Source organism: Chinchilla lanigera, unplaced genomic scaffold (assembly GCF_000276665.1).
Source record: "Chinchilla lanigera isolate Chin_1 unplaced genomic scaffold, ChiLan1.0 scaffold00055, whole genome shotgun sequence".
Lineage (NCBI taxonomy): Eukaryota > Metazoa > Chordata > Mammalia > Rodentia > Chinchillidae > Chinchilla > Chinchilla lanigera.
The window spans coordinates 13,551,093-13,564,826 of record NW_004955456.1 but is presented as its reverse complement, the minus strand read 5'-3'; the positions used below and the strand labels follow the sequence as shown (position 1 = coordinate 13,564,826).

The window sequence follows — 13,734 nt, the reverse complement described above, 5'->3', positions numbered from 1 at the left end:
GCGTCGCCGCCGCCGCCGCCGCGCCTTCCCCATTCTCCGGATTAATTAGGGAGGCAGAGGCAGGAGGCTGCGCGTCCTGGCCGCGGGCCGGGCCGGGGCGCCGCTGGCAGGAGCGCTTGGGGATCCTCCAAGGTAGGAGAAACTTTTGCGGGGGGCGGGCGCCCGGGCCCTGCTTCCCCTCCCCCTGCTCCCCACCCCCACCCGCCCCTCCCCCTCAAGGTGTTCCCGAATCTGGGTCCGGCTTTTGGGTGCACGGGGGAGACACGTGACCGGGATTAGAATTCGGGGCCGGGGGAGGGGACGGACGGACGGACGGACGGACGGACGGACGCACGGACGTCCCCCCACCTGCCGGGAGGGAGTGGGAGCCGGGAGCTGTCACCCCCTCTTCCTCCCCCCACCGGGCCCTGACGGAGATGGGGGGCGCCCCGGGCCGGCGCCCGCAGGCTGCTGCAGTTGGCGAATGAGGTCAGTGCGTTGCCGCCAGGCTGGGAAGGGGGGCTGGGAAGGCCGCGCCCCCCCCGTTCCCGGGCTGCCCCCCCACAGGTGGAGCCCACGCTGCCCAGCACTCTGGATCCTTGGGGGTCCCCAGGAGGGGGCCTGGCCCGGGTGGTGGCGGCAGAGCCCGGAGTGGGGGGCGCACTCGGGAGAGCGTGGGGCGGAGCGGGGTTCAGAGGAGCAAGTTGGGGAAGCCCGCTCTGTGGGTGGTCTCGCTGAGTTGTGCAGATGGGCAGAGAGGAGGAGGCCCCAGGGTGCTTCCTGCGCAGCCCCCAGCCCACCGGGGTCCCCGGGATGACGGCTGGACCCCAGCGTGCCGCCGGCCGCACGAGCGGGGGCCCTGGGCTGGGCCCAGGCTGTGAGTCCGTGCAGAGCCTTCTGCTCTCGTGGCTGGACTGGAGGGCGCAGGCTCCGCCGTCTGCCCTGGTGACCCGGCCTGCGGGGACCAGGCTTGGCCGGGGACTCCTGTGTCCCTGTCAGGACTGAGTGGAGGGAGCCAGGCATGTGGGGGCTTCCAGCAGGGCACGTGGGTGGCGTGTGTGCCCGCGGGGTGCCATGGGTGGCCCTGGGCCGGCAGGGCAGGCCCCACCGCTCCCAGAGAATGGGCACTGCCAGGGGCGCTGTACTGCTCAGGGTAGAGGGGAGGGGTGGCTGGAGCACCCTGGCCCCCGTGGTCACTGCTCGCCCCTCTGTGTGTTCAGCTGCCCTGTGGTCAGTGACACCGGGTCCGGGGGCTCGGGGCTCGGGAGGGGCCTGGGAACAGCTCACTTATTTCAGCAGCGTCATTCCCAGAGAGAGGGCACAGGGCATCAATTCCGTATTCCACAGTCGGAGCAGCGGGGGAGCTGGGGCCATCAGGTGGCCATCAGGGATCACCTGTTTGGGGCCCGGGAGGGTGTGAGCTTGACTTTGGCCTTTCGGGGACCTGTGGCAGACCCGGGGACAGGCCTGGCCCTGAGGTGGCAGTGTCAGACCCGGCACCTGCTTCAGGGCACCCTGTTCTGCAGCCAGCTCGGAGAGTGACCTAGAAATTGGCAGTTCCAACTCTGAGAGTCCCCGAGGAACCCAGCACGGGATCGGAGGCAGGGCTGGGGCTCCGCAGTGCTCTGCCTGCTCCCGGGAAGTAGCAGGGGACTCGGCTGAAGGTGGGGAAGTGGGTCTCCAGGGGACAGCGTTGTTGGGCCCAGCTTAACCTACTTAAGAGACGGTCCCGGGGGGCTTGGGGAGGGATCATTCGTCGGCAGTGTGCCCGGCAAGGATAATTTTTGTCTGTTCGTTGAAGGCAGGCTCCCAGGGCCCCGGCCGGCCTGGGACACAGTGGCAGTCTTGGGGGTAGTCCCACAGGCAGCCATGATAGGGGTCTCAGAGGCAGCTGCGCCTGCCGTGGGCAGAGAGACCTGGGCACGCACAGTGTGGTGACACCCGTTCCTGGAAACCCCAGCCGAGCATCTCAGGGTGACGTGGTGGGTGACAGTGGCTTGGGGCGTTCGTGTCCTAAGCGTGACCTTGGAACCACGGACTGCATCTCCCAGCGCCGCCTCATCAGGAGTTTCTCTGCCGGTCGGCTGCAGCTTGGTGCCCACTGTCCCAAGTGGCCTTGCTTCCTCCCAGCCCAGCTCTGCGCGCGCCCCTCCTCTCTCTGTCCCGCCCCCTCCAGGGCTCTTCCTGCCCCTCCCCGCGAGGGGCCGGGGCTCCCTTCAATGGCCTGAGGGAGAGAGGTGGCCAGGGGAGGCCCAGCCTCGGCTTGCTTGTGATGTCCTCTGGCTGAAGCCTTCCTCATCCTCAGGGCTGACCAGAGGGCCACCTCTGTGTCCCGTGAAGTCCTTTCTGTCCCTACTCTGTCCCAACATCGACTGCGCTCAGTTGCTCACATCTGCTGCGCCGGGGCAGGCGGGTGTGAGCGGCTCGGGCACCTGTTGAATGGCTGAGTGCCAGCGTGAACAAATGCATGAGTGAATGGGAGAACGAACGAATGAGACCCTGCTCTCCCTGAGCTCCGGCTCCCCTCCTTCCTGGGCCCTACTGTCCTGCCCCGTCACCCCTGCCTTGGTCTCCCCAAAGCCCACGTATGAGGCTCTGCTCCCTGATCGCACCCATCCTACTTTTCCTGGTGGCTGGGGAACCCAGGGACCCCTGGGGAGCAAGCCGGGCAGGGGAATTCGCAGATGCCACAGGGGGACCCCACACTGGGTTCAGGTTTAAAAAAGAGGCTCCCAGCCAGGCGTAGTGGCGCACTGTAATCCCAGCATTTAGGAGGCTGAGGCAGGAGGATCACTGTGAGTTTGAGACCAGCCTGGGCTACAAAGTGAGCTCAAGGCCAGCCTGAACTGCATAGCGAGACCCTGTATCAAAAAGACAAAAAAAAGAAAAAAGAAAAAAGGAAGAAAGAAAAACAAAAAGAGGCTCCCAAGGCCAGGGACCCTCGGGGAGACTGGGGGACCTTCAGAGGTAGGTGAGGAGGTAGGCACACCTGGCTGGAGGCAGTTAGTGGTGGGGCTGTCTAGGCCCGAGGGGTAGACGTTGGGGTCCAGTAGGAGGCCAGGCCCAGCATCCCTGAGTGGACTCCCAGCGGCAGAGTTGCTCCCCGGCGGGCTCTGTGCTCCCTGGAAGGGATGCTGGTCCCATAATGTCTTTGCTGTCTTTAGGAGTTTTGTTATTGCAGTACCAGGGACGGAACCTAGTGCTTTTGCACTGCGCTGAATGCCCACCCCTTTATCTTTTGATGCAGGGTCTCACTAAGTTGATGAGTTGCCTTGTCTGAGCTGAAGCTTGGTGATCCTCCTGCCTCGGCCTCCCAGAGTCCTGGGATGACAGGCCTGTGCCACCACCCCTGGCTGTGCCAGAGGTTCCAAGCCCAGATATCCCTCGGGTGTAGAGGTGGGCGATGTGGGTTTGGGGGACAGAGAGCTCGGGGGAAGCCCTGTGCTGTAGCAGTTCCTCCCCTCCCTGTCTGATACCCCGACTCTATCTCCCGCCCACAGGACTTCTGGTTCTGGGTCCCACTCCCTTCCCTCTGGGCCCCTGGGACTGATGGACGCTTAGGTTCGTGGCGCCCTGAGTGTGGTGGGCTCTCAGCTGCGATGACACCTGTCCTGCACTTCCTCCACACGCAGACTTGGGGTGCTCTCGGGGTGCTGTGGCAGGGGCCAGAGCTCTCCTTCCTGACGCTTTCCCCTCAGCTCCTGGGCCTGGCTGTCCCAGAGCTATTTGCAGGCCCACCTGCTCGGGGTTGCCAGAGTTAGCGAATGAAAATAAGGACGCCTGGTTAAATTTGGGTTCCAGATAGGCGATGGATGAGGCGGCATTTGGGGTGTGCTCCTGCGGGGACTCGCTTATCTGAGGCGCACCCTGGGTTGGGGCTGGGGGTCGTCTTGCAGCCCTACAGCTGCTGCCTCTGAGTCGGGGACTGTTGGTGGCTGGGTCTGGAGTTGGGGTCCCCCCAAGGCTCAGGGGAATCTGCAGCAAGCTTGCCTGACTCATGGTCACTATAACTTTTCTCCAGTCTGTGCCCCAAGGGTCCTGTTAGTGCTGAAGCTTGGGTGACACGGGAGGACACTCTGGAGTGACTTCCGGGCCTCACAGGGTCCCCCAGCCCAGGGTCCCTTGTTTTTCAGAGTCCTCTGTGCCAGTGTGGTCCATACAGTGCCGGAAGGAGGCGGGAAGTTTCCAAAACACCCTAATTTGGACCCCAAGCAGAGATTCTCCATCAAGATTCGCAAAGCTTAGCTAGGCACCGTAGCACATGTCTGTGATCCCATAATTTGGGAGGCTGAAGCAGGAGGATCACAGGTTAGAGCCCAGCCTGGCCTACACAGCAAGACTGTCTCGAAAACAAAAAAGCAAACACAGAAACAGAAGGTTTGCACAGCCAGGTGGGCGCGCGGGAAGCCAGTTTCTCTGACATCCCCCCATTTCCAGGGAGGGATCCTGCCTGCAGGGTGTTTGTGAAAGAATGCAGGTTTACTCAGCTCGTGGCTCTACAAGTTCAGGACTGTGGGCCAGGCATGGCGGGGACTCGCGTCAAGAGCTGCCTTGGCTTCGCATGGTGAAATGAAGCGAGCTTCCTCCCCTGGGTGAGTCTCTCCTGCGCTTTTTTTGCTGTACGGGGCACTGAACCCAGGATCTCACGCTGAGCTACATCCCCAGCCCTTTGTATGTAAATATTTTTTGAGCCAGTTCTCATTAGGTGACTTCATTGTCCAGGCTGGGCTTGAATTTGCATGCTTCTGCCTCAGCCTCCTGGAGTACGGAGATTGACGGGTGCAACTTCATTCTCCCTCGCTGGCTCTCCCTCTTCTAAGCCACTAGTGCTGATGTGGGGGCTGCGTCTAATCCTCATCACGTCTGTCTTTGAGGTCCCCCTTTAATACCTTGCAGCGGGGATTACCTTTCAGCATGGTTTGCTCAGACCTTTCAAACCCCTGCGTAGTGGTTGCTGCGATCGACTGTACCCTGCAATGCTGCTGTCCCCGGCTGGGGTCCCCTGTGAACCCTGCAGTGGGGAGTGTGGCCCGGAAGTAGGAGGCCGGGGTCCCCTGGCCCACGTCCTCTGACCCCGTCTAGGCACATTACTTGCATCTGGAGTGGAGGTGGTGCTCCTGGTTGGTCTGGGCCCACGGGGGCACGATACGATGGTCTGGGGGGCCCCGGCAGGGCCTCACTGTGTGGGCACGTGGGCTCCTGTCGGCAGCGAGGTGGGCGTGGAGTGGGGCGGGAGGCGGAGGTGACTGGGCAGCTGAGGGTGCTGAGCAGGCTGTGGGGCAGCTGGGGTCCCTTCTCTCCCTGGAGACCCTCTCCAGCTGCCCCAGGGGCAGGGCGAGGGCGGCCCACTTGCTGGCCGGGGCCTGGTGGGGTGGCCGAGCTGCTGGAGTCTGCATGTGACCGTCCATCTGTCTGTCACTCTCTCGGCCAGGGAGGGAGTCTCAGGGACCGCGTCTAAGGGGTCCCCCAGGTGCCCGTGTCTCCCCAGGCCTGCACCGGAAGGGCTTGCTCTGCTGAGGCTGTGTTTGGCACGCAGGGCCTGGGACAAAGCCGTGAACACCCGTGTCCTCTGTGTGCCGTTAAAGGACTTTGCTCCATGTGCACTTCCGGGGCCCCACCCACCGTGGGGACAGAGAAAGCCGCACTCTCCCAGAGTGTCCTCAGGCCCCTTGGCAGCAGGCCCCTCCCCTGGCCTGGCCCTGGCCGTGCCGGTCTGTGCTGTCTTGAGTTCGAGTTTCCAGAACCCCATAAATGGGCTCACGCCGCACGCACGACCTTGGTTCCGTCCTCACTGGCTGTCACTCGCGGGCTGTCCTCATCGCAGTGCTGGGCTGGGTGTGTCGGGAACAGGTTCCTCCTGGCGGCAGGCAGTCCTGCGGGCCACGTGCCAAGCCCCACCCTCCCAGCACCCCAAAAAGGGGACTCTTCTCCTTCCCGCGGAAGTGCTGTCTGAGTGGGGGGCCCTGTGGCCTGCTCCCCAGCCCTGCACCCCAGCCCTCCCCCTCCCGCACTGACCCTGAGCGGGGAGAGCGGCGCACTTTTGTCCCCAGAGCTGGAATTTCATCCTGCGTTTCTGGTGACTCAAACAGTGAGCCCTGCGATGAAATTACACCTTCCTGCTGCCACCCTTGGGGCCCTGCGGTCCCCGTCCCCTGACACCCAGGTGGGCCCAGGACCCGGACAGCAGGAGGCTGGCAGTGCCTGGGGCGCCTCGCCCAGCTCTTAGAACCCCCTCACCGCCGACAAAGGAGCTGGGGTCCCAGCCCGTGCTGCTATGTCCTCTGCGTGTGCTGCTTGGGGTAGAAATCCTGCATCTCTTCTGGGACTGAGGCTGGTGGAGTCACTGCTAGAGTCTGGGGCGGGATTTAGGGTCAGGTAGAAGCAGGATGCTTCGCCCCAGGCGAGTGGCTTAACATCTTTAGGGGCCGCAGTTTGTTCATTTTTAATTGTTTGGGGGGTTTAATTGTTTGGGACTCGAACTCAGGACCTTGCCCTTGACAGGTAGGCACTGTGCCACTGAGCTACGTCCCCAGCCATTTGTTTTTACTGTTATTTCTTACGGTACTAGGAATTGAACCCAGGGCCTTCAGACTGAACTACAGTTCAGTTTCTGTTTTTCTATTGTGAGATAGGGGTTTGCTGAATCACTAAGTTGTCCAGGCTGGGCCCAAACTTGCCATCCTCCTGCCTCAGCCTCCCACAGTGCTGGGATTACAGGTCTGTGGCACCACACCCAGCTTGGTTTTGCTCATTCTTAAAGAGGGGAACAGAAGGCTTTGTTTGTGGGGCCCATTCGAGACCCGTTTGTAGATCTCCATGGAGCATTGCCGGGCTCCAGCTCCCTGGGTCTCCCCTGTACCAGCTGACAACTGTGTTTAGCCCATTACTTCCTAGTGCTCTCCATGGAATTTCTTTTTTTTTTTTCCGGTACTGGGAATTGAACTCGGGACCTTGCACTTGCCAGGCAGGTGCTTGCGCCACTGAGCTGTATCCTCAGCCCTCTCCATAGAATTTCAGTTGACAAAACCCTTGGGATGCACCGCTGCCGGGTGGCCCGTGTGAACAGTGGCTGTTCCCATGGACGTCTCTGTGGGCAGCACTGAGGTTCTGAGTGGCCATGGGCACTTGCAGTGGGCCAATCCCAGCCTGCTACCTGCCTACTATCTGCCCGCCACTTGTGACAGCAGCCTGATCTACTGGGCCTCAGTTTCACCATCTGGAAGATGGTACCTCATGGGGGGCTGGGTGGGCATTGTACAGGGGCAGTTGGGGGGAGCTGGGTTTTTTGTTGTTTTTTTGTTTTTTTCATTTTTTTTTTCTGGTACCAGGAATTGAACTCACGACCTTGCACTTGCCAGGCAGGCGCTGTGCCACTGAGCTAAACCCCCAGCCCCAGAGCTGGGTGGTTTTGACAGGCAAATATGTGGCTTTCCTGGGCTTTGAAGCTTCCTGAGGAAACAGTTCCTGGCTGGCCATGTGGCTGGGATGAGTATCTTGAGAGATTCTTTGTTTTACTTTTAGTTTTTTGCATGGTGGGTGGGGGGATTGAACTCAGGGCCCTCACGTTGAGCTACTACTCCCCTTTTTATTATTTTTAATTTGGAGACAGGGTCTCACTAAGTTGCGCAGACTGGGCAGCAATTTAGGATCCTCCTGCCTCAGCCTCCCAGAGTACTGGGATTGGAGGTGTTTGCCGCCATATCCAGCTAAGATTCAGGGTTTTCTCTGTGTGTTTTGCTGGAAACGGAAGCCAGACCTTCGAGTGTGTCAGACAAGCCCTCTGCCACCGAGCTGCACCCCAGCCCCTGTGAGATTTGGACAGTTTTAACTTTAGTTTTTGTGAAGACGTCTCGCAGACCCCAGCATCCACCCCTGCGCCCTCCCTGCCTCTGGTCTCCTGGAGTCTTCGTTGGCTCCACCCTGCTGCCCGGTGCTGCGTGGGGCCCTGGGGTACTGCTGGGTGGCAGCTGGCAGGCAGGACCCCTCTGCCCGCCCACCCAGCTCCGGGGTGGTCCCGGCAGCCCCAGAGGGGCTCAGGACTGGGCCTGGGCCCTCAGTGTCTCCTGTTTATCCAGAGCTGGTTTTTCAGGTGTGGCAGCTTCCAGCAGGGAGGCCAACGCAGGGCGTGGGGCTCCCGCAAGGCGCCCTGCCCCGTGCAGCCGGCTCCCAGCTGGGCAGGTGGGAAACCACAGCCTCCCTTTGATCCCGGCCCTTCGCCCTCCTGCCCGCCCGGGCACCTCCGAGGGCGAGGGCGAGGGTGAGGTGCTCCTGTTTGCCCTGAGTCAGAGGCCCTGGCCAAGGCCTTGTCCACGTCACAGCATGGCCACGGGAGCCTCAGGAGCCAGGCAGGTGTGGGTTCAAGTCCCACCTGGGCCATGGAGTGCCCGTGTGGCCTCAGGGTGACCTCATCCCCTCTCTGAGCTGGCGGAGCAGAGCACTGTGGCTTCCCGTCCCGCGGGGTCCTGGGGAGGGCTGTGCTCATCCGGGGAGGCTGGGGACAGGCCCAGGTGAGAGCATTTGCTCAGCTGTGTCCTGGGCAGCCCCCTGCTTGCGCCCAGAGAGAAACGGGATGGCCTCATTCCCCACTCTGTGCTCACCCTTGGCCCATGGAGCATGGGACCGGCCCAGCCCCAGTGGAACTCCCGGGCCCCGTGTGCCTGGCCGCCCCCAGCTGCTCAGCACTGGCCGAGATCAGCCCTGTCGAGGCTTGTGCAGGCTGGCCCGGGCTGCCCGGGAGGGCCCTGGAGATGGGGTGCTTTTTCTTCCCTCCTTTCTTCCTGTCTTCCCCCTGCCCCAGATTGCTCGGCCCCCTCTCTCTCCCACAGTAAGGATTAAATCCAGGGACTTCACACTGAGCTACATCACCAGCCCTGCTATTTGTTTGCTTGTTTGTTTGTTTGTTTATTTTGATATCAGGAATCAAATGCATTTGTCAGGCAGGCACTTGTGCCGCTGAGCTATAGCCCTACCTCCCTGTTTATTTTGAGACAGGGTCTCACCAAGTTGCCCAGCCTGAGCTTGAATTTGCAACCCTCCTGTCTCAGCCTCCCAGAATGCTGCAATCACAGCTGTGTGCTGCCACACCCAGCTCCTAGGTGCTTCCCCTCGGAGCGTGTGTTCATGTCCCGTGAGGCCGTACCACCGGGTCGATGCCGCTGCAGGTCCGGCTGGGATTTCTGTTGTGGCTCCAAGCCGGTGTCCCTGAGCCTAGGTGTCTGCATCATGGACTGTGTGCTGAGTGCCCGGGGCTGGTCTATCACCTACTCTGGGACAGCTGCAGCCAGGCTGGAGGTCTTTGAAGGTGGGGGCCTCCTCCACCTGCCAGTCCTGCCTCACTGGCCGCCCTCTCCCCTGCTGACTGTGGGGAGCACTGTGTCCCCAAGCCGTTCAGGGTTCGCATTTGTGAGCATGAGCAGTTTAGACACACATGACGCTCTGCGTGTGTCCGTGTGTTGTGTGTACATAGGGATCACATGTGTGCGCGCGTGCGTGTGTGTGCGTGCATGTGGGAAATCTGGCACTTGACTGAACCCTTGTCACCAGCCTGGCCGAGGCTCCCAGGTGTTAGCCCCTGTCTCCCTGTGTCCTGGTGGGCAGCGAAGGGGACAATCCCTAGGTGTGAGGGGGTGAGCATGTCCCCGGCCGACAGGATGCTGAGAATAGGTGGATGCAGAGGGGTTGGCTTGTCCCTTGGGAGTTGAGGCCATGAGTGACAGAGGCCGGGGTCAGGCTCGAGTCCCTTCTTCCCTGTCCCATTGTTTTAATCTTCAGTTACTCAGTTTGTTTTATTACTTCCTATGTGGTACCAGGGATGGAATCCAGGACCTTCCCATGGGCCTGCATCCCGGCTGTTTGTGTTTTTGTTTTGAGACAGAGTGTTGCTGAATCACCCAGACTGGGCTCCAATTTGGGATCCTCCTGCCTCAGCCTCCCAGAACACTGGGATTACAGGCTTGTGCACCACCACACCCAGGGAAAATCATTTCTTTAAAGCACATACTTCAGTGTGTTTTCATATGCAGATGGTCCCATGGTTTGGAGTTTTTGGCCTTGGTGTAAAAGTATACCTACCCTGCTATCTCACCATCTGGCTTTTACTCTCTAACACAGTGTTAACTACTTTCCTATAGACATGATTGAATTTTTTTTTCTGGTACCAGGAATCAAACTCAGGACCTCACACTTGCCAGGCAGGCGCTGTGCCACTGAGCTATATCCCTGGCCCTACTTTCCTATAAAGCAGGCTCTGCCTTAGTTGATTTTGCCCACCTGTGGGCTCATGTAAGTATTGTACTCTGGGGTAAATACCTAGAAATGAAAATGCTGGGTTATATAAATCCCTTTGAACTTTTGAGGAACTTCTGATCTGCTGTGGATAGCAGATGGGCTGTTTTACATCCCCACTAGCAGAATAGATAAGAGTTCCAATTTCTCTGCATTGCCACCGATACTTGTTATGTCTGTCTTCTCTGTTGTAGTCGTCCTAGAAGGAATGAAGTACTTGTGGTTTTGATTTAGCGTGTTGGATTTTGTCTTCTTGGTCACAAAATGGCTACATTCTCTCTAGTCATCATACCCATAGTCCAGATAGAGAGGAAGAGGGCAGAATCTTCCTCCTCTCAAAGCTTTGCCTTTATGTACACCCTTGTCATTGGTGTCTCTGTGTCCTGTAACTGCAAGTGGCCCAGAGGGACAGGAGTTGGTCTGCTTTCCTAAAGGGAAGAAGGGTCTTTGCCTTCTGGCCTAGACTTGGGTCAACCTCCTGTGTCTGGGGACATGTAAAGGTGGTATAGAGCCCCCTGCTGATCGGAAGCAGCTGAGATCATGGGTTTGGGGCTGGGCCATCAGCCTTCTATGGCACCAGGCTTCCCGGCCTCTGCTCAGCCCTTGAGGGGTGCAGCCTGGCCCCTGTTTCAGCCTCCCAGCCCCCTCCCCAGACCTGGCTGCTTTTAAAGCTGCCTGGGAGCCGGGCAAGGTGGCACACGCCTGTAATCCCCGCACTGCAGGAGGGCTGCAGTTTTGAGCCCCACCTTGGCAGTTTATCAAGACCCTGTCTCGAAAATAGCAAACAGGAAGGCCTGAGGTATAGCTCAGGGGTAGGGCACCCCTGGACTCTATCCCTGGTTCCAGAACGAAACAAAAGAGGTGCCTGAGCTGGATTGCTTATGTCTGCTGCCCACGGTGTAAAGTGATCCAGCCAGTTTGGGAAACAGCTGAGCAGTCATTTATTTATTTATTAGTATTCTGGGTTAAGATAGTCTTGCACTGTGAAGCTCACCATTTTATTTACAGTGGTGATTGGCTCCAGAAAGTTCTCATCACCCCAAAAATGAAATTGTAGGCTGGGTGTGGTAATGCATGCTGTAATCCCAGCACTCAGGAGGGAGGCTGAGGCAGGAGGATTTCTGTTGGTTCAAGGCCAGCCTGGGCTACATAGTGAGTTCAAGTCCAGCCTAAACTGCATAGTGAAACCCTGTCTCAAAAAAAGAAAGAAAGAAAGAAAGAAAGAAAGAAAGAAAGAAAGAAAGAAAGAAACTGTACCCACCTACTCTCTTACCACCTGCTACTCCAGCCCCTGACAATTTTTTTTCTTTGTGGTGCTGGAGATTGAACCCAGGGCCTTTGGACTGAGCTATATTCCTGGCACATTTTGATACAGTGTCTCGATAAGTTCCCACAATTGGACTCAAATTTGTGATCCTCCTGCCTCATCCTCCCTCAGCGCTAGGAGTCTTGCTAAGGTCACTTAGTTGCCCAGGATGGACTCAAACTTGCAGTCTTCCTGCCTTAGTCTCCCAGCGTACTGGGATCACAGGCGTGCACCACTGCAGCGGGGGCCCTGACAACCTCTAATGGTTGTATCTGAATTTTTCTGTTTTTTATAAAGTTAAACCAACATTTGCTGTAGGACTTAGCAAACTCACTTCTAGATACTTATCCAAGAGAAATGAAAACATAGAGCGGCTTTATTCAAAGTCACCCAAACCCGGGGTCCTCCCACATGTGCAGCTGGCAGATGGTGCCCTCCCTCCATATACTCCACAGTGTGGAGTACTAGTTGACAGTGAGCAGGCTTGGCTGAGCCCTGACACTGTGTGCCTGGGCCGAGGCGTGGCTCCGTGGTGCAGCCTTGCCCGGTGTGGAACAGCATCCCAGCCGGGGAAATGTGGACCTGGGAACAGAGGGCAGATGGAGCCAGGGACGGCTGAGTAGGGGCCTGGGGATTTGGGGAGTGATGGACCCAGACTGGTTATGGTGGCAGGTGTGCGACTTACTGTTCTAGTTATTTTTCTCATTGCTGGGACAAAGTACCCAAAACCCAAAGTTAAAGGAAGAAAGGTATATTTAGGCTCGCAGGTTGTAGAGGGCTCAGTTCATAGTCACCTGGCAGAGGAGAAACAGTCCATGGCAGGCAGGAGGCGGCGGCAGCGGCAGCAACCCCTGCCTTCCACCCTTCCCCTTCTGTCCCATCCAGGCTACAGGCTTTTGGATTGGTGCCACCCACACCCAGGGTGGGGCCTTTGTTATCCACGCCCGCCTCAATCTCAGTATCATACCCTAGTCCAGCCCCCTCCCAGAAGTCCCATGTGTGAGCCCATGAGGCTCTCAGGGGACACCTGGACACAAGCATTTACACTTGCGCATTTATAAAAGCTCACAGAGCCCTGTGTCCCCAGAGTGGATCTCTGGGTGTGTCTGACATGCAGCCTGGCTTGCACATGGCCTCCCAGAGTAGCCCTTTTGTGGGCCGGCTGTTCCTCTGGCCCCAAGGAGTCTCTGTCACCTTAGCCAATGTGACTTGTGCCCAGGGCTGGGGACATAATCCACAGTGGGATCTTTTCTGACCCCTTCTTTGTGTGTCTGCCTCCCCAGTTCCTGAGCCTTCTGGATGGGGTGTGCTGTGTGCTTCTTTGTTTACTTTTTTGAGACGTGGCCTTGCTGTGTTGCCCACATTGGTCTTGAACTCCTGGGCTCCAGGGATCTTCCTGTCTCAGCCTCCTGAGTGGCTGGGACCACAGGTATGCGCCCGCATGCCTAGCTTGCTGTTTACTTTGGAGCTGTGCACTGGTAGAGCTGAAAGGGACCTCAGGATGTGCTGGCTTCTTTTCATACGGGAAAGGCAAGGCCCTGGGCTGGGGCACTGGATACGCTTTCAGTGTTGTAAGAATCAAGATCGACAGCCACCTCCAGGATTCTTGTCCGGGCTCCCTGCCCTCTCACAGGCCCTGAGCCCCGAGTGTCCCCAGCCAGCTGCTGAGGGCCAGGGAGAGTGCGGCGAAGGCCGGCACTGTCCCCAAGGGAGAGCGGCACCAGTTTCTGCTCCTCAGAGCTGCGGGCCTCAGTGGGAGGGACCCCCAGGCCTTGCTGAGTCCCTTCGGACCCACAGATGTGGTCCTAGGGTTCGGATGACAGCCCCAAAGAGCTTCCTAAGGAGGGGCCCGGGGACTTTGGGGACAGGCACCAGCCTCGGGCACGCAGGCTCGGGGTGTTCTGGTGTGGCACTGTGTCTGTCCCTGGCCTCGCTCACACTGCTGTGCCTCACCCCACGAGGGCCACCGAGGGGTCTGGAGAGCTGAAGCTGTGTGTGGCGGCCGGACACGGTGCCGTTGGGGCTCCTGCTCAGTGTGGACCGGGAACCTGTTTCCCTGGGACCTCACTCACAGCTGCCACAAGTGACGGGGCAGGCGGGGTGACCAGGTGTGGTCTGGCCCAAGCAGCAGCCTCCCTGGAGCGTGCCCTGCCCCTTGATGGCCT

General features: G+C 59.1%; 1 protein-coding gene across 3 annotated transcripts in view; it reads left to right on the top strand.

Moving 5' to 3' along the window:
* The window catches only part of Gtf2ird1 (GTF2I repeat domain containing 1), a 70,183-nt gene continuing 56,449 nt past the window's right edge, over positions 1-13,734 (top strand). For 2 of the 3 annotated variants that reach the window (XM_005396750.2, XM_013520580.1), the window contains exon 1: positions 1-132. The gene's annotated coding sequence lies outside the window, so the exon portion shown is untranslated. Of the gene's footprint in view, positions 133-292; positions 469-13,734 lie in introns of those variants that run through there. The other variant, XM_013520578.1, reaches the window with a different exon arrangement.